At 34.1% G+C, this 19,047-nt stretch overlaps 1 protein-coding gene across 1 annotated transcript in view; it reads left to right on the forward strand.

Moving 5' to 3' along the window:
• The first annotated feature begins 2,972 nt into the window (after positions 1-2,972).
• Positions 2,973-19,047, forward strand: part of Ser-4 (serotonin receptor 4) — a 52,328-nt gene continuing 36,253 nt past the window's right edge. The window contains 1 exon segment of the mRNA NM_001044037.1: positions 2,973-3,275. The gene's annotated coding sequence lies outside the window, so the exon portion shown is untranslated.

Below are 19,047 nucleotides of genomic sequence, written 5' to 3' on the forward strand. Positions count from 1 at the left end.
CTCTGGTTTCTAATGCTTATTGAGCATTAATGAAATCACGAATAGTTGGGTAATTAAGTTATCTACTCACACAGGTTAACATAGTCTGTTAAAGATCTTGTTGAAAGCTAACGTTATGGTTTGTAATGAAACGAATCCTAATCCTCAATCGTGAATGTATCAGGAGTGGCCGAGACGAAACCTGTCAGATATTGCAGAAGGTTGTTTTCCTTGCAGGAGCGTCACACAGGGACGTGTGACATGTCAGAATGGCCGTGTCGTGGATAACGACTTTTAGTTGTCGTGGATAACGACTTTTAGTAATATTAAGACGGTGGTTTTGATTATTATTTTAAATCACAAAACGAAGGGTAGACTCCGTAACGCCACAGTATAAAATGGCGGTACGTGGACAGAGTCGTGGCATTCCGTGTCAGACAGTCATTCCGTCCGTCTCAGTCAGTCGGTCTGTCGGTATGTGCAACGAAACTGTCGGTTTATCCTGTCATTGTGAAAGTTGTGTGTGTTGAGTTTCAAGTATTGTTATTCAAAAAGTTTTATTAACTAAACTGAGTTCAATCGAATACGAGTGATGACGAACCTACCGCTCAGCCATCCCCGATATGTGCTGACATATATATATATATATATTTCTTCTGTGCGTGTGTTTATCACTGAACTCCTCCTGAACGGCTGGACCGATTTGAATGTATTTTTTTGTATGCGTTTGGGTGGCACCCTGTATTGTTTAGATTCACAAATCAGTCCGGCAGCTGACGCTGCAGTCAGTATCTAGGTTATTTATCTATACTACAACTAAACGGCTGGATCGATTTGAATTAATTTTTGCAGGACAACGTCTGTCGGGTCCGCTAGTAGTACTATATATTGTGTAGATATACTGTACCGCTCAATAAACATTACCGAAATTATACTACTGACTAACTAATATACCAAACTGAAATTAAATCTAATCAACAAAACCCTTAGCTCGTTTTTAATATGATCTTGTACAATTGAAAGTATTTTTAGATATAATTTATAACACAGTAGTCGAGGGATAAAAGACTTTTTATGTTGCAAACAGGCACGTTTTAAATTAAGTTTACGTCGGTCACGACAATCTTTAGAACCAGCCGAAACAAACAGAGGCGTAATTAAAAAGTCACAATCCCTGAAAAAAAAAATTTTTTTTTCGTCCGTATAACTAAGTTTTTTATTTCCATAGCATATTAATTATTTTGTAGACAGAGATTGTTATATGATAATAAGGTACAGCGCCTGTAAATATGTAAGCAAAACAGGCGTAGATACCATTCAACAATCAAAAACTTCAACTATTTTTTTATATTTATTACTGGTGGTAGAACGTATGTGAAGCGTGTTGATATTCTTCGGTGCAACTGGTGTTAAGTGGTTACCAAAGTCTAAATATAAGTGTTACGCCAAATCGAAAATTATGACTGCTTAAGAGCAGAGGAATCGGTAGAGTGGTGGTGACTTTTTTTTCGGTCCGGTAGCTGAATACCTTAGGAGGCCCCAACGGCTAGAGAGCGTGTGGGTTATGTAGAGCTTGGTAACTGGAGTCACCATTCGTTACTTGCATTTTCGCCTGACGCCCGATCTCCGCTAGAGATAGAAACTAGGAAAGGTGAAGGGGATTTCACTGCCAACACTACAACCAGATTCACAGCTCTCCCCAATTACGTCCAGTCGACGTAGTCCTCAAGGCGATAGTCCACGACTCTATGTCGGTCGTCTCCGTACGGCGGTACGTTCCATCAGGCCACCCAAGCTGTGTCGTTGATGTCCTGGGATACCTCGTTGGGTCATAACTGTACTTACTGAGAAATTGTACTTTTTAATAATTGGGAAATTTAATCTTTTGTGATCAATTAAAATTAATTTTGCATACATACAAACAAACTTGACAAAGAATAGCCCGGGAATTAATCAACGGTGGTAACGGCGTTTCAATCGAAAATGAAACTAGAGGTTTTGAAGTGGAAAAAATTCCAAATATTTGAACATAAGAGAAGGACGATGAAACGAAATTATAACTGATTCAAAAGTTATAAGAGTAAATCTCAGCCTAGTAGATCGTATTTCTATAATTTTTCTTACTACTTACTGATCGGAAGATAGCTCCTACTATTGTCACCTGTTCGTAGACGTAAGAATCCACACCTTATTTTTCTAGTTAGATATTGAATACCCCCCTAATTCGTAACGTGAATAGCCGTGGTAGATACCACCATTCAACATATTATTATTACTAAATCGGTTCCGCTTTGGAATGTTGGACAGTCGCTATGTTATACCATTAAAACATCGACCGTCGGCGTTCGTGTTGTGATTGATGTCTATGCTACCTTGCAACCACCTTAGACCAGATACCGTGAGTTCGTCCACTCAACACAGGCAATAAAACTTAAATTGAAATGATAGTTACAGTAATTTGGGAGGCCAACACTAAATCTGCTGTATATGTACGATGATTTAAAATGTAAAGTTACCACGTCTGAGAAGAACAATAAATACAATCTAAAAATTTTTTTTAGACAAATGGTAACTTCGATGACGTTTGGTTTAGTTCTTAGCGAGTTAGGTACATTAAAAATTTCTAAAAATACGTATTTACTATTTTAAAATTATTCAATTACATACATCTAGTTTACAATTACATACAATAGTCTCTACGAGCATGAATGAGTGACAGTCGCCATGAAAAAATCGGATAATACAACATTGAAAACGTTAAGATTCAGTATAACATTTAAACTAACACGTGTTTCCATCGTATCAGAGGACCGAATTGGTGATGCTACGTACTGTTATAATATTAAATATGATTTTGAGGATTTTCGGAGGTTTCTGCGGTGACGTCAGAGCGGGTGGAGAGGGCGGGCGCGGGTAAGAAAGCCGCGCGCCGGCGCTTGTCGAGCACCCCGGCCGCACTGTATGTGTACCTCTAGGTACTATCTGTTGCGCGCTGAGCGCGATGGACGCGTCGCTTCCGCGCCGCTGTCGACACGCGCCCCTCGTGAAACCGTAAACATTCCGCGCGACACTTCTGTTATAAATCACTATACTAGGTGAAAATAAAGTCTATGCTTTTTGACTGATTTGACTTATAGTGATTTTTTTTTGTTGCCCGTGACTTTTTGCTATGAAGTTTAGATAAGTGGTGGTTGGGGTAAACGTCCCGTCCGCCGCCCGCAGTCTAGTAGTTTGGTGTAGTAGTCTCATGAATCTTAGGATTAGTTGATGCATTGAGCCGACGCCGAAAAAAAACGGCAAGTTAATTTTTTTCATATTTTCCAATTTCACTTTTCTATTGTTATTGCATTTTTTTATTTGTATTTTGTAATTTCATGATAAAATGAATTTTAGAATTTATTTGTTAATAATAAATACATAATAATATATTTATTTATTCTGTCTATCTATTCTTTTATAAAATCTTGACGGATGCACTATTTTGTCTTCGTTTTATACCGATTTCGACTAATAAGCTGCAATACGAAGTTACTTAGGAAGGCGGAATTAAATATACCATTCCCTTAAAAATATCTATGTTTATTTTTTAAAAGAACATATAATATTTGCAAATAGAGAATAAAATTAACGTACAGCATTGCCATATGACATAAAAAAAAATGGTATAAAATATTTCTTCATTGATTTAAAAGGCAGCAAAAGAAAAAAAATTCATAAAATAGATAAAAAACTTTCACAATAAATGCAGTTAATAAAACTTCAAAATCCATTTATTCTAGTCACTTTTCAACATCTCACATTGTTTTAGATTCCTTTTCTTTTTACCGTACACCAAACCACTATACATTTTGACAAGCCTTTAAAATTAAAATTTGAAAATCTATTAAAACCTGCAAAGTTTCTATTGGCGAATAATTGAAACGACAAATATTAAAGGCAATTACATTTTTTCGTGTTTTTGTTGTCCGGAGGCGATAACCACACATCGAAATCTAATATTAAACAACATATGCAGTGTTACATACATAGTGATGTGTTTATCAATATATTATCAGACAAGTCAATGTCTATGTTTTAAACGCACGAAAAAATAGCACCTTTGTTAGAAAGCTACATGTGTATATATAAAGAAAAACCTTTATCATTTAAAACTTTTAAAACTATTTATATAAAAAAAAGTTTTTTATATCACACAACACAATCAGATTTAAACTTATTCTGCAAGTTATCAGTCGACAAAATTCATCTACCTATTTAACTGCCTTACCTTTGCCTTAGTTGGACTACCTGTGTTCATTAATTATTTTAACATTTTTTGGAAACATAATGTGTTTCTTTAATTGGCTCATGTTTGGGAAAACATACAGTGTCTAGTTAAATGCTGTTCAAACATTGTTGATTAAATAAATAAATAAATTCTTAAACGAAATCACTCACCTGTCTGTCATTCAGTGAAAAGAGAGTTCAATTTTGTATACTGTTTAAAATATTAATTTATGGCTTTAAATTTTGTTTTCTTATTATGTCACAGAAAACGCAATTAAGTATTTTATTGTTTATTCATTCTGAAGTATGTATTCAATATCATTATAGTATATATATTAAATAGGTAAGAAATAAAACCCTACAAAAAAAAGGCATATTCAGATGTCAAACACTCAGGTATTTTCGAGGTTCATATTTATTTGTCGATGTGTATATGATTTACATTCATGTTGTTACAAAAGTATATTTAGACATCAAATAAACCTCAAAACTAAACTAATTTTAGATATTGTTTCATTGTTTGTAGTTCGCGCATTGATAGTATCTTTGATATTGTACACTGATTGATTGATGCTCTATATCCAATGATATTTTTAATCACATCCGAATGTACGCGATTTTTGAAATTACAATGAAATCATGTTTCAAGTAGATGTAAAATCGATGAGTGAATGTTTAAAAATCCGAATATCTGCCATTTAAATATTCTGCGCAAATAAAAAAACAAATCTCAAACTGCTTAGCGTTTCTGATAGACTGATATGTTTAGTAGGTGTTTAGTAGATGTAGTTATGTTTTCCTGTTAGAAACCGTTCAAATTATTAACATTTTTTTGGTAAGTTTCCTAATTTTTTTTTAATTCATATGAAAGTTTTTGGATCTGTTTTATTTTTCAATTTATAACGTAGCTTGTTAAGTCGGAATGAGTTCGTACTTTTAGACTCTTACGCCTTAACCCGACAATTCTGAAATTAAATGTATTGTTATTTAGTATAATTAGGTTAAATATGGATAATATAATATCAAATATAAAAGGTTATTTTGTTTCACAATACATAACATAAATAGTAATCGCGAAGTAGTAGTCACAGTGTTAGTAATATTTTATTACATTTTTGTTACTTGCAATTTCGAGGGTCTATTGGAGAATGATAAACTTATAGCGAACCTTTTTACTGAGAGCAGTTTTCCAAGTAAAGCTGCCAATACGTAGCTGTTCTCCAAATGCGAAACGACACGTGCTTTCTGTACAGATTACCTCTTTCCCTTTCAATTTCGTGTTCAATTTTACACATACATATTCTATTAACTTTAGTTGAAACGAAAAATTTTCATCTAAAAATTTTTTTTTATTGACTTAATTGAGGTTATTTGCTTTTAAAGGCAACTTTCTACGTAATGCTTAGAGATAAAATCTTCAATAAAATAATAACTGATCTATACTAATATTATAAAGAGGAAAGATTTGTTTGTTTGTTTGTTTCGAATAGGCTCCGAAACTACTGGACCGATTTGAAAAATTCTTTTTCCATTAGAAGCCGACATTGACCCTGATGAACATAGGCTACTTTTTTTTAATTTTTTTTAATTTTATTTTTTTGGTTTCATGTGTGTTTTAACGTTTCCGAAGCGAAGCGAGGGCGGGTCGCTAGTAGTATAATAAGCTCACAATCCACTCGGCATTGAGTTATTATTAATCACAACATGAATTGAGGTATGAGGTAGAAGAAAAAATACACGCCATTCGTTATTTTAAAATAAATTGAAATCATTGGATTAATTCAAATTGAAATTAGCTGAAAATGTAAGCTGTTGTAGTCTTCTATACAATATATTTTATATTGCATATTTTTCTTCTATAAAATATTGAATATTTTATTTTGTACATATTTTATATGTTTATGCGTACGAACTAATGCAGTCATTACTATCCTAATGACTCATAGTGAAGACAGACCGCTGACAAATCAGGCCGCGTTGATTGAGGCTGGGCATTCAATAATTCAGACCAACATTTTAAGTGGACATTGTGGTTAGATGATGGTTTTCGTTGAGTATATAAAGCTTTCACGAGAACTTTATTCTCTCGTATGCGATGGATACTCGCCAAATGGAATTTACCGGTTTTACCTGGAACCACTCATATCCGATCCAGTGCACTTTCAGCGTTGCGCTACGCTACGTCATGCATTCCTTCCAAATGTTACTGTTCAGATTTGGATACCATGTACATCCGAATTACATTGAAAACTAGTTTTACCGCTCTTCAACGGTGCATGATAGCTTAGAGGTCGAAATAGGCGTGATCGATGGGTTCGTATTGTGTCTTTCTTACTGCTAATAGAAACTACTTAATCTAGTAACAGATTTTAACATCAATAGAGTGGCAATAGCACTGTCAAATTTAGTAATCAGCTTTTGATCAGTAATCAGCTTTATAGTCTGCCTTAGACACCAGTGTAGAAACAACATAGTTTAAATAAGTGAATTAAGTACGAAAAAAGAAAAGTAAACTTAGGTTTTCGTAATTACAAAATATCTGACAAAAATACGAAATCCGATCTCATAATACAACGGTGACCCTGTTTGCTAAGTAATAAATAGGCTAAAACTAATATACTGCATAATACATATAAAATAATTAAATTACAGTGATAGATAGATATTAAGTGATATTTGGATGTTTAAAAATAACGGCCAATAAATATAATAAAAAAGTAATTTGATGTCAGGATTGTGTATGTCAGTTTTTATTTATGTTTACGATGCCCATTAATTTTCTTTCTTAAATTACGAAATCTTTTGATAAGTTTGCGCTTTTATGCGAGAATGCATTTTTTTTATAAAATTTTAACAGCAACTTGGCGGAGTGCAATATTATAATTGTTATTCGAATTAAAATGCTTAAAATCCTCAGTTCTTATTTAAGCTACGAATTCTAATTTATTCGCTATTTCGTTCTTCTGCCTTCTGCTTTCCTTCTTTATTATTTGTAACTGTTACACCAATACAACGAACATTTCGGCCTGAAAAGGGGAACTTACGTCTATGGGCTGACGAGATCATTCAATATCCGATAGGCCTTTAGCTCTGCCGCCCAAATCAATTCAACCAACAAAAAAATTATATTTATAATATTTATTATTATTCAAGAAAGTTCCGATTACGATTTATTTTATTATAAAAAAATGTAGACATACTTTTTTGTCTTGTTGCGTTCGTGGACGTGTGCTTCAACATGCCGTTTTTTGGCATAAATGACGTAAGACTATATCTTAAGGTGTTTGATTTAGAACTATGGAAAAAAATGGAAGAGAAAGAACTTTAATGTTTATTATATAGATCTTGGGGCAGCTGGCATAGACTTTGCGCATTAGTCGTTTTTGCCATAATTAATAAGCACTATAAAAATAATGGTAACTCAGGCCGCATTTTAAAACGTCTTTCGTGCATAGTAAATTAATATTTCTCGATTGCTACTCTTCTCAGTTTTAGGCTTACCGTGCAATTTCAACTTATCTGCTTCGTGGGAGAAAAGTCGGAATCTAAATCACTACGGATGCTGTTGCCTTTTGATTAAGTTCTTAGCTATATCTAGAATTGCCTTTCCCTTGGGGAGCCTGAATCTTATCGCGCAGTCTTTTCGTTTGCCATTGTCAATTTTGATTACATAGGGAGTGAGTGACGAGCAAATATCGCTATAAAGTAATAAAATATATATGATGTATATAATGATAGTACCCAATATATGCAATTTATACATATTGGGCACTAATTTCCCATCATTCGCCCGTAATAATGATATCTTCAGAGATTTTTATACCTAACTAAACTCCAGATTCTACCTTAGGCAATTTGAAAACCTGCGCGACATAACGAAACAGATTTTTTAGCAACAAAACTATCAAGCAAGATAGTTTCACAGCCACCGACCTGATTAAATTTGCATATAAAATTTGAGTACATCAATGCATATTTTCGTTATTACAATATTAGACAGTTAAATACAGTTTCAAAAGTGATAAAACGTGGGCCCTTAACCCAAGCGTGTGGGATTGCGTCACGCACCGAATAACATCTACAGATATGATATCGCCATTTAAGTGCCTCCAAAATTGTGTCATCAAAAATACCGTTCAGATAACCCAGTTTCCCGTGAAAATTTTGCATGAGCACGTAATTTTTTTATACCACAATTTACGTTTTGCGCGAGAATAATTTCAAGTGCCTGCGAGAAAATATGTTGTACGAACGTATACATATACTAAGGTCGTCATGTTTCTATGTCTGCAATGTCTCGTGTGTTATTTTTAATGCGTTTCTATTTAGGATGAGCTCCCTAGGTTCAACTGAGAGTGCTTACTAACGTTGACCCCAGCAAGAGCAGTGCTTCGCAGAATCTACCACCGGATCTGAATCCCGACCCAATGCGGACTGAGCATTAGTAACTTGTAACGAATGATTGATATCTGCCTACTGCCTTTGAAAGCGAAATAATCCCATCGATGGCTACAAGAAAACCTGGCGCTTTAGACTTTGACGACTTCACTACGATTTGCTCTCTATTTGATAGTTTTTCAGTTTTAAAGCAAACAAATCATAGCGCTGGAGAAACACCAGGAAGTGACTTTAAATTAGTAGTGTAGTTATTATTATTGTCATCTATAGTGGTATAATTAATTGAAAAGACATTCATTAAATTTAAGAAAAATCGTAATCTGTCGTAAGATATACCGTATCGTATTATAAAATAGATCGTAATTGGAACTTTCTTCTAAAATAAATATTATTTGCTGTATTACAATTATTTCATACATCTTATATTTAACTATTATCATAAGTAACTTTTTACTGGTGGTAGGACCTCTTGTGAGTCCGCGCGGGTGGGTACCACCACCCTGCCTATTTCTGCCGTGAAGCAGTAATGCGTTTCGGTTTTAAGGGTGGGGCAGCCGTCGTTACTATACTTGAGACCTTAGTACTTGTATCTCAAGGTGGGTGGCGCATTTACGTTGTGGATGTCTATGGGCTCCAGTAACCACTTAACATCATGTGGGCTGTGAGCTCGTCCACCCATCTAAGCAATAAAAAAAAAAGTAATTGTCTTTTTCCTATTCGAATCAAGAAAACTTCTTTAAAATATAAAAAACCGTTTTTTTAAGTTTTTAAAAATAATTACTAATGTCTTCGTATAAATGTTCAAAGAAACCATTGATCTGTCACCGCGCATACTGAATAACGAAGTTATTTTTTACTGTCGAAAGAAACGACGATAAAGCAAAACGAAGCACGTTATTAGATTAATGCGTTTTCCCATACTGTAATTTACAGCCGTTACGATAAATATACGGAAATTTTCATGGAATAATTCGTAAATAACTCATGACTTTTTGATAGAAACGAAAACATAATATTCTTTACTCTTTATTTATGAACGATAATCTACAGATAATAATTGGAAAAAATACTTTTAAAAATACCTAATAACTATTAGCCACCTTATTACTTACTACATATTTGCTGTAAGTAATTTTTAGGTAATTTTCATTCTCTGTGTTAATTATAAAATGTACACATTTCGAGACACACTAATGAGAAAATTAAAGTATTCTTACTTTTTTTTACCTAGATTAATTACATTTCGTCTCTTGCCGTGGGTGTCGTAAAGGCGACTAAGGATTCATTGTGGAATCATTAGTGTGGAGAGTAACTAAAGTACTGTTATCACCAACCGGTTTTTACTGGTGCTAGGCAGTATTGGAAGCCACCAGGTAGCACCATCGCCATCCTGATTATTTCTACCGCAAGTAGCCATGTGTTATATACAACACAATCGAGACTTCGACCTCATGTTTCAAGGCTGCCAAGCATTAGCATTATGATGTCTATGGGCTTCAGTAATCACTCAGTAGCAGGTGGGCCATGAGCTCAATGACCCAAATAGATAATAAAAAAGGGACTTATTGAGTAATTGAACACACAATTGTCTTGATGTTCAAAGAATTTTCTTATCAACTCTACAATAATTATTTTGGTATTTATTTTACATACATTTTACACATTACAACAATTTATACACATCTTTTTATTACCTAGATGCGTGGACGAGCTCACGTCCTATCTAGCGTTAAGGGATTACAGGAGCCCATATGTATTAACAACGTAAATGCCACTACCCACCTTGAGACATGAGTTCTAAGTATCAATACTATTGTGTAATAACTGACTTACCCTTCAAACTGGAAAGCATTACCGCTTCGATGCCGAAATAAGGAAAGTGGTGGTACCAACGCGTGTGGGCTCACAAGACGCCCTAACATCGTACATATTATGTTTGTAAATTCTAAACAAATAAAGGAGAAACCCCATTTTGGGCCTAAGCGTTACACGAATGGGATATGTACCAAAAAATTCGTCTATTTTGCTTGATTAACCTATTAAAATCTTAGCTTCATTGACAATGGCCAAGTGTAGAAAATAAGTTGAATTCAATTTTTTGTTTTAAACAATCTTTGTAAACATCTGCAACACTTATTTCAATATACGTAACTAGCTCCACAAACGTGCGGATTAGAATTAGAACATCCATAAAATAGGATCGATTTAGTGGAAATCAAGTGTAAAAAATAATTAATACTCTTTTGCTTTAGGATAAATGACTGTTTTTATAGGTATTTTAATCAATGTAAATAGACTTAACTAGAGTATAGCCATCGAATCGTGACACAACTACTTACAATGGCGGCAATTCAAAATATCTACAACTGACAACATTAAATATAGCATGAAAGGGTAGTTTTGCATTTTTATATTAATGTGACTATGCCATAGAAAAACACAAATGTATCAAATCGTGTTATGTTATCTTTAATGTTGCCAACTGAAGATATTTTGGATTTTGCCGTAAAGCAGTAATGCGTTTCAGTTTGAAGGGCGGGGCAGCCGTTGTAACTATACTGAGACCTTAGAACTTATATCTCAAGGTGGGTGGCGCATTTACGTCGTAGATGTCTATGAGCTCCAGTAACCACTTAACATCAGGTGGGCTGTAAGCTCTCGATGGGTATCTAAGCAATAAAAAATAAAAATAAAAAAGGCATGAAATAATATGAAATGAAATGTGATGAGATAATATGGGAGCACGTAATGATTTATATTTTATATAAAAAAGTTATCATATAAATATAGTTTTTCATATAAAAAAGTTTTCATTAAAATTAAAATAAGACTGACCTAAAGGTCTTAGTTACCAGGACATAAAATCCCTTAAAAAAATCATTTCGTGCGCAGCGCGTTTCGCATTACGTTGTTTTTAATTTTTGGCTTTCATTCGTTTTCGTAAACAACCTAACGCGCGATTTCTCGTAACAGGTTCCATTTTTATTTTAAAGCAACCTGTTGCTGCAACAGGTTTCGTAAAAAATTACTCATCTTTAGTAGGAAACAGCCTCAAAAATATCGTTTTTATTAAAATATCTCGAACAATAAACATAACCTAAAATGTAAACATTGTCTGATTTTACCAAGTTGGCCATTGCTGGGAGACCTGAAAATTGGGCTCATGAAACCTTCTTAGGTATTGTATCTTATGCCCAAATTCTAGCACTGTAACGCCAGGCCCAAGTTTGTATGGATTTCGGGTTCGTCCTTTCTAGAGTACCCGCAATTGGAATAAATAAAAAATAAAGCGCCCGGTGTATTCTTGATCATACGCCAAGATTATGCAGGGGTTTAATCCACGGACAATTATAATATATTTTTAAATTATTACGATTATAATCTAAGTTCACGTTCTAGTTCATAATAAAGGAACAATATCTTCTAAGAAAGCCAAACATAATTTTTTTTTAAATTTCTGTTAAAACTGGCAGTAAGGAACCTTGTTCCTTCATCTTACTCAATTCTATTGCTAAAGAATAATTTGTTCGAATTTTAACAATTATAAATCCGGTTCCATTGAATCTTTGATCTCAAGATGGATGTTGCAATTTACGTAACGCAGTCGTAAGACTAATGAAACCGTAAAATAACATCAACAAAAATTTCCGTTACTAAGTGACGCGACACTATTTCAAAATTAGCAAAACAATCGATATTTTAACAAAGTCTCCTATTCGTTTTAAACTCATAAAAATTTAATACTTCAGCATTCTCCAACATATACAAGAGTAACAAAGCCAGTATACAGGTGTGAAAGGCACAAGGTAATGAAACAGAATTATTATGTATTCCAACGTATTTTCACGTACTTCGGTCACATCGATCGTAGATACCCCGATAACTTAGAGAACCTGATGGTAGTTGGTCAGGTTGAAGACGTAGGAAAGTGTAGTGCAGCAAGTGGACAACATTTCGAACTAGACACGATCTTCAGCAATGAAGAGACCGACTCAGAAGAAGAAGAATAATGAAATAGCACAACGTGACATACATATATCTTAATCGATTGTCAGTTCAATCTCAATTAATGCATCGCATCGTTTGTCAGGGCGCGGATAAATGCTGGAGACGGGCACAGACGACACCTTGTGGGCGGAGTCTAATCAACACGCCTTATTAAGTTTTAATGAAAACAGATATTGATTCAGAGCTCCGTAACTATACACGTAGTTTTGAGTACAAGACTTTGAACGGATTGTGTCGTAGGTGAGGCAAGGTTGTAATTATACATATATAAATTATTTCATCTCGTCTGCAATCGAGAATTGGATTCAGTGGAAATAACAGAGCTTTGTCGCCATCCTGGGCGGCGATGCATCTATTTTTAACGAGACACATCAAGGTCATTGTGTGCTTGAGCCACTCGAATCTAATGAGCGATAAATTCATGGGTTACATTCATGAAATCTTCACGTGCCATTTTCCTGTTGTCATACCTTGGACGTTGTTTTTCAATATAAATAGTGGTAGGACCTCTTTTGAGTCTGCACGAGTAGGTACTACCGCCCTGTTTATTTCTACCGTGAAACAGTAACGCGTTTCGGTTTGAAGGGTGGGGCAGCCGTTGTAACTATACTGAGACCTTAGAACTTATATCTCAAGGTGGGTGGCGCATTTACGTCGTAGATCTCTATGGGCTCCAGTAACCATTAACACCAGGTGGGCTGTGAGCTCGTCCACTAATCTAAGCTATATATAAAAAATGTAATTTACATAAATACACTATATAAATTTATAAATTTACCGGTACCCCCAAATTACGTTTAAACTATTGATATTATGGTCTAACTTAGGTTTGTATTTTTTATTTTCTATCTTCAAAAGCGTTATTGATATCCGCATAGCAGTTTGAGGAATAGGGAAGCAGTTTTAGCAATGTGACATTGCATCTAACAATAACTTGTTTTGTCTATGGAGTAGTAAACGTAAGCTTTTTTCCCCTCAAAGCTATTAAAAAACTTCAAACTCATGTTTCAGGCAGTATGTCTACGCTGTGATCTATATATTAATACGTGAAGCAAAAACTTTGTATCCCTTTTTACGAAAATGGCGCGGACGGAGGAGTATGAAATTTTCCACAATTATAGAGAATATAGAGAAGAAGTGCACAATGCAATTTTTTTTTTAAATAATGCATAAATGATACATTAAATCAATAAAGAAAACATTACACACCTACATACCACGTATTCGACGCACACACGCATGCATACTATTTGTTGTCAAATTTTTGTTCTTGACGTCTGTTGTCAAATTGAGAATAGATTAAATATTGTTTGTCTTTGTTAATATTGTTTATAGTGTAGTCATGGCTATATTAAGTGTATAATCTATGGTCATGGCGAAATTTGTGATTATAGAAGTATAAAATACAATCATAATAGTGTACAAACTTACAATTCCAATTAATTATAGTCGAATTTCGACTACTGCGGGACCTCTAGTATATATTAATTCATCAGTAAAATAAACAACTCAATTTAATTTGTACACTATGGTGTAACAATTTGGTTCTGTTTAAAATAACAGAATTTAAAAAATAACATTAAAATACAATAAATGTTAAATATGGTCGATGAACGAGAAGCTTAAGATAAAGAATTGTCGAAGTTAAAACGTCATGTTCAGAAATTTCTTTTATTTAGCATTAACAATGATATCGAGAGACAATGAAATCCAAAACATTTACCGCTCAGTCGACGATTACACAATGCGATGTTCTTTGGTGAAAGAAAAACACGTAGAAAATTAGCTTTGTTCTATCAAAGCCTGCGACAAATGATAAGGCACATTGAATTAGGCACACTCGAGAAAGATTTCTTTTGTATTTTTCATTAAGTTGTCTTCATTGTCTGTCGGGCAAACTGTGACGATCATAATATAAAATCTGTGCTAATGCGATTTTAACTTTTTCAATTTAATATATATATTTTTTTAATTGTGATATTTTATTATGTAAACTTGAATTGAAAAATAAAACGCACATATCTATATAAATTGGAAAGGTATTGGATGAAATGAATCAGAATTAAAATTATAAATCAGTACCTAAATGTGTGAGTTTAAAATAGATGGTTTGCGAACGCTGCGGTATCGTTTTGCCTGATTATTTCTGCTAAAGACTAAAAAGGAATATGTATGTAATAGAAAAGTTTCCACTTTAGCAATTTAAGTTACAAAATCTGTTGTTTATTGAACTAAATATACTCAAAGAGCAACTGTAACGAAACCTATTTTTAAGCAATTTAAATGACTTTTTTTTCGGTTGGAACCTTTCCAAAAAATATGGTGTACCTTATATCCTACTTACTATCTTATACCTTTAAACGAGCAATTCTTGTATATATATATAATCAGAATCTCGGAAATGGCTCCAACGATTTTCATAAAATTTAGTATACAGGGGATTTCGGGGGCGATAAATCGATCTAGCTACGATTTATTTTCAGAAAATGTTGTTTTGTTCGTGTTTTCAATAATCAACTCTTCCCGGCATCTATTGGCGAATAATAATACTATTTTTCTTAATTGAGGGCAACTAACCGCTTTAAAGACACAACAAGATGGCGTTATCAAAAAAAAAACCGAGCAAAGCTGGGTCATCATCTAGTTTATAAATATCTGTTTAAAATTAATCTTTTTTAAATTCCTTCTAGAATATAAAAAGTACAAAGAGCAGCAAGCGAAAATGAGGAAACCTATTTTTAATTCTAAGCGATGCTCTGGAGGCTTGTGAATTATTAAACGCAAAAACAAAGATCCTATGTGCTTGTCTCGTTTCAATTAAGTTAATTCAGGACACAGAATTCCATTTGCTCTCTGACAATCTCAATCCCTCGGCTTATTACTGGAGGTGTAGGTAATCTAATAAAATGGTCTCGGAACAGGCAGAACATTTGAGACATTATTAATTATGTTTTATCACGTTAGCTTGCAAGATACAATAGGAATAATTATCTTAATTGCCTACGAGTTTGGTTGATTTTATCAAAAGAAATTAACTTCATGACTATGAATTTTGATTTTGCAGTTCTTTTAAATTCATCGTTATAAACTCCGTTCTCACTGAATATTTTAATGTAGTTGTGTTGTGTTGTTTATGCGAATCAGGGTGCATACGTGAAATTAATGACTAAATTTAAAAAACAAAGAAATATATTTCTTTATCAACCCTTAAATTTTAAGTTTCTGTTAAGTATTCAAGCGATTTAAAAATAACATCTGATACTACTCCATATTTTTGCTCTAGTTCAACAATTGATTTGTACCACAAAACATTCATGTTCATTCACGTTTACCGGTGGTAGGACCTCATGTGAGTTCGCACGGGTAGGTACCCCACCTATTTCTGCCGTGAAGCAGTAATGCTTTTCGATTTGAAGAGTGGGGCAGCCGTTGTAACTATACTGAGACCTTAGAACTTATATCTCAAGGTGGGTGGCGCATTTGCGTTGTAAATGTCTATGGGCTCCAGTAACCACTTAACACGAGGTGGGCTGTGAGCTCGTCTACCCATCTAAGCAATAAAATAAAATAAAAAGCTTTAAGCCAGTTATACGTCTGACGGTAGTCACATTTTCCTAGTGATCGCAGTTGAACCTTCACGAATTTCATCATCGAGGAAATACGCCACGGTCATGTTGTGAGAACCAACGCCTTAAATGATCAAACGAATGCTCCCCTCTCAAAATAATTTTAAGGACGAACAATGCGACCTCGGGGACGGAGTAAACTTTGAGAATCACAAATCGTCACAAACATATTTTCACGCTAATGCTATGTTTTTTACGGACGAAAATTTAAACTTTTGATAAAAACATTTGAAACTCGATTTTCTCTATTAAATATTTTGATCATTGACTAACTTATCTTATGTTATCAGCCCAAAATTGTCAGTGTGCACTGTGTATCAACATTATCGAGGAAGTCCTGAGGGCATTTGCAAGCTTCCATCGCGTCAAATTGTTGATTTCCTGGATGAAGTTAAAGTATTTTTGCTTAACCTAGCAAATGGAAATTATTTTTCGTTTACGTTAGGATGGTTCTCCGGTTCGGGTTCAGGAATGATATCTTCACACCCTGTATATAATGTAAAATAATTGTATCTCGTGAAATGCGAAACGCTTGCTTCGCTCATAAACAAGGGCTCGGAAAAACAGAATATATTTGTACGAACATATTTCATAAACAATGTTATGGAGTAACATAATATATTAAAGTACGACTAAATGGGACTCACTGTCTGACCTAACTCTGTTGGATTTGATTTATGTGTACGATAGTTTGTTCATTTTACAATACAAACTGTTGTACTATAGTATATAGGTACAATTTGACAATGTTCATGTTTTAAGTTACATTGAAATCCAGGCTGGTAACAGGCTATGAATAATAAGTATTCTCATTAGTTGAAACGATTTGACATAATAATATATTCATGGTACTATGCCAGAAACCTTATCTAGAGATATAGATAAGGTTTGTCCAAATAATTTTCTACTTATTTGGATTAAAAGCTCTGCAGTGCATAGCATACGGCCAAAAAAACTAGAATTATTCCTTTATTGATGCGAAGTCGTTTAATAATGAAAAATTGTTAAGTTAACATGTTCTGTAGCTACTCTTAATATTTAGTATCTTTTATTACTAGTGGTAGGACCTCTTGTGAGTCCGCACGGGTAGGTACCACCACCCTGCCTATTTCTGCCGTGAAGCAGTAATGCGCTTCGGTTTGAAGGGTGGGGCGGCCGTCGAAACTATACTGAGACCTTAGAACTTATATCTCAAGGTGGGTGGCGCATTTACGTTGAAGATGTCTATGGGCTCCAGTAACCACTTAACACCAGGTGTTCTATGAGCACGCCCACCCATCTAAGCAATAAAATTTTCCATGAGCAATACCCAAATTTATAAACACGTTGCACTAAATAGGTACAACATAATATGTTACGTTACGTGAATTCTTTATTGTTATACGCCTCAGTTCGGAAACATTAATAAGTAATTACGCACATAAATTCCAACTTTACTAATAAGCCATGCATTAAGTATGACTTGCAACTTCGAAATGCTCACGTAAGAAACGCCTAACCACTTGCTGAAACTGTATATTTAGTTAGGAAATGTTACCATTTATGTTTCATTACGGTTCCAGAAATCGTATACTTATCTACTGTTCATATTGTTTATACAGCATTAGTCTGCGCTGACAACTGAGTTACCAAAAACGGGAAGAGGATTTCCGGATCCAAATATTGTTAAGTATCTGCAGTAATGTGTTAAAATTTAAACAATTCACGCAAGAATTTTCCTGAATTAAAGGTTTAGACCGAACACACACAAGATATTATTTTTGGCTGCTTAGCCTAAGAGACGAGAAGTGGTAAGGTGTGATTGTTGATTGATAAGAAGTAAACTGTAGACATTGATTGTTACAGAAGTCAATCTACTGAGTCAATTAATATTGTGTTTAACTAATAAGCATGGTCCAGAGTGTCGACAAGTATTATAGCTAAGTTGTATATATCTTTCATTTTGACTCCAAAGATTGATACTATAAAAAACTTGATGTAATTATGTATACAATACTCCTGGTCTAAGAGTTACGTTAGCTACCTTACAGAAACGACATTAGAGTACCTCGATAGTACCACTATATTAGGTGGTTAACCACGAAATTCGATTTGGCATGCAGAAAGTTATACTTCATCATCATCATCATCAGCCTTTATTTGCCCACTGCTGGACATAGGCCTTCCCCAATGCGAGTTAAGTTATACGAGTAGTTATATTTTTTTATTTTCAGGCAACACGAGGTATTAAATTTTCAAGGTAGCTTGTAATACATACGAATTTCAAACAACAAAATTTGGATCGCTAGCAATTACATCAGCGTGATGGAAGATCTTCCCTTTGTCGTATACCCCCAGACGTTAATCAAAAAACGAATGATTGAATTTGAAAATAGAATTCTGCATTATTTAAATAAAATTCATTTGAATTTAAAATTTATTTCAAAGCATATATAAGTTACGTTTCAAATGGCCAGTATTGTAAAACGGCAACTTCATAGATAAACAAATGCATATTATTTTCATCAGAAATACACGCATTTTCCAGTTGTATGATCATAAAACTCATACATTGATGTATAAAAGTAAAGTGATCTCATAATTTACTTTCATTATTAAGACGCAGGCGTGTATTAATTCACCTCGCGGCAAGGTACCTGGTCATCAATTTCAAATCGAATCTCTTTATCTTGTTCATAAAGCCCATCTACAACTTTCTACTCAGATTGTAATCGATTTGTTCCAGCGCTAAAGAAAAGGGACAATGAATTTAAGTGAAAATTCTCTTTGC

The sequence above is a fragment of the Bombyx mori genome, chromosome 10, assembly GCF_030269925.1.
Source record: "Bombyx mori chromosome 10, ASM3026992v2".
Classification (NCBI taxonomy): domain Eukaryota; kingdom Metazoa; phylum Arthropoda; class Insecta; order Lepidoptera; family Bombycidae; genus Bombyx; species Bombyx mori.